Source organism: Etheostoma spectabile, unplaced genomic scaffold (assembly GCF_008692095.1).
Source record: "Etheostoma spectabile isolate EspeVRDwgs_2016 unplaced genomic scaffold, UIUC_Espe_1.0 scaffold00006953, whole genome shotgun sequence".
Lineage (NCBI taxonomy): Eukaryota > Metazoa > Chordata > Actinopteri > Perciformes > Percidae > Etheostoma > Etheostoma spectabile.
This window is the reverse complement of record NW_022603436.1, coordinates 64,257-66,549: the sequence shown is the minus strand read 5'-3', so window position 1 is coordinate 66,549 and position 2,293 is coordinate 64,257. Positions and strand designations below refer to the sequence as shown.

Below are 2,293 nucleotides of genomic sequence, written 5' to 3'. Positions count from 1 at the left end.
CCATGTGGTGGTAGTCAGACACGACAGGCCTGTCCCTCACAGGCTCAATGCCTGTGACTTTTTTGTGTGTATATTATGTGCTGCAGCCGTTGTCTATATACATGCGCAGGTCCTACCATGCCAGTGATGTCACGTATGTCAGTGTTCTAATACTAACAAACGCAATTTTTGTGTTGCTTAAAAAAAAGCTATATTGATTTTTAAATTAAATTTTAGTGTAATTCATTTAATTATCATAACCAACAAGTTATCAAAATTTAGTTTTTCAGTTCAGTTCATCTTTAAGCCTACTCTTGAATGTTGAGACGGTGTCTGCCTCCTGAACCAAACGGGAACCTGGTTCCATAGGTGAGGAGCTTGATAGCTGAAGACTCTGGTCCCATTCTACTTTGGGAGACTTTAGGAACCACAAGTAACCCTGCATTCTGGGAGCGCAGTGCTCTGGTGGGGTAATAAGGAACAATGAGCTCTTTAAGATAAGATGGTGCTTGAACATGAAGAGCTTTGTAGGTGAGAAGAAGGATTTTAAATTCTATTCTGGATTTACAGGAAGCCAATGCAGAGAAGCTAAACCAGGAGAGAGTGATCTCTTTTCCTGGTTCCTATCAGAATACGGGCTGCAGCATTCTGGATCAGCTGAAGAATTTTTATGGACTCTTTTAAGCAACCTGATAATAAAGAATGGAGTAGTCCAGCTTAGAAGTAACAAATGCGTGGACTAGTTTTCTGCATTAATTTTCAACAGGATATTCCTGAATCTCTGAATGTGATGACTACTGCACTGGGGAAACTTCAGTAGGCCTGGCCACGATTTCACGTCAGGGAGAGTTTTCCGTGAATGTCATGGAGAGTTTAACTTTGCAGAGTTTGATTGTGCAAAGTCAATACAAACAAAGAAATGTGTTTCCGCCCTGTTTCGAACAGGGGACCTTTCGCGTGTTAGGCGAACGTGATAACCACTACACTAAGGAAACTGATGAAATGCATTTATTTTGCATATTTGTGGGAAAATGCACATTTTTTATATTATTGCAAATGTTCAAAATGCTACAAAATAGATTTTAAACTAGATTCAGTCACAGATGCTTTGTTATGGATTTGAATGACAGCAAATTGTAGTAACCTAAATATTTCTACATGCATTGACTGTGGCCTAAATGTTGGAATAGCGCCACCTATTTCTTGATGTGCCAAATATTAAGCTGGGGCATTCCTCGCTAGTATAATGGACAGTATCTTCGCCTGTTAAGCGGAAGATTGAGGTTCGATCTCCTACGGGGAGATTTTTCTACCAGCTAACCAATGCTTTAAGGCCTCGAGGAAGTCCCGGCGAATGCGTGAGACTACTCGGAAAGTGGGCCTTGGCTCAAGCTGTGTTCAGCATGGGAGGAGAACTCCTGATCCTAAATGGGAATATTTCAAGCGATGGAAAGAGCACAACTCCTGGACATGAACGAAACGTCACAAGGCGCCGCTGGAGTTGGGAGAGTGTCAAGTCTGGGGCACCTTAGAATTCCGTTTATGCTCTTTGCAGACTATGTGGTTCATTTGGCTTTATCAGGCATTGATCTACAGCTTCCACTGGGGTGAATCGTGAGGGGGAAAGCGTGCCTTGGCTCAGGCTGTGTTCAGCATGGGAGGAGAACTCCTGACCCTAAATGGGAATATTTTCAAGCATGGAAAAAGCATATCTACTGGACATGAACAGCACCTTAAAAGGCGCAGCAGAAGGTGGGAGAGTGTCCAGTTTTCTGCTCTTTCCAGATTATGTTGTTCTGTTGGCTTCATCAAACAGTGATCTACAGCGCCCACTGGGGCAGATTGAAGTCCAGTGTCAAGCATTCGGAATCAAAGTCAGCCCCTCCAAATCTCAAAGCTCAGGATTTCTCCCATCAGGTTGGAGTCAATTGCTGTCCCAAGTGAAGACGTTCTTGTATCTCAAAAACTACGCCTCTCACACGGAGACTGGGGTATTATTGGAAATCTATCTACCAGCTGTTATTATTTCCCAAGGCTACATCAATACTACTATATCTGCCAGAGTAGTTGGATACGAGGCCTAACCATAGCAAAAGATATGCATTTTTTAAGAATGTATTATTGTGAAAAAGAAAGATATAGATTTTACAAAAGGATTGAGAATGATCCTGCTATCAAATATTAATAATCAAATATAATAGTTACCAATTTACATGTGAAAATATGTCTGCTCTAAAAACGTTAAATTAAATACACATTTATAGTGTGCTGTAAGTTCATGATGACATCATGAGTGAGGTCACAAAACGTCCAT

General features: G+C 41.3%; 1 non-coding gene across 1 annotated transcript; it reads right to left on the bottom strand.

The window, feature by feature from the left end:
- Positions 1–901: 901 nt before the first annotated feature.
- trnav-aac (transfer RNA valine (anticodon AAC)) lies at positions 902–974 on the bottom strand. The gene has a single exon. It is a non-coding gene; the product is annotated as a tRNA-Val (tRNA).
- Positions 975–2,293: the final 1,319 nt, after the last annotated feature.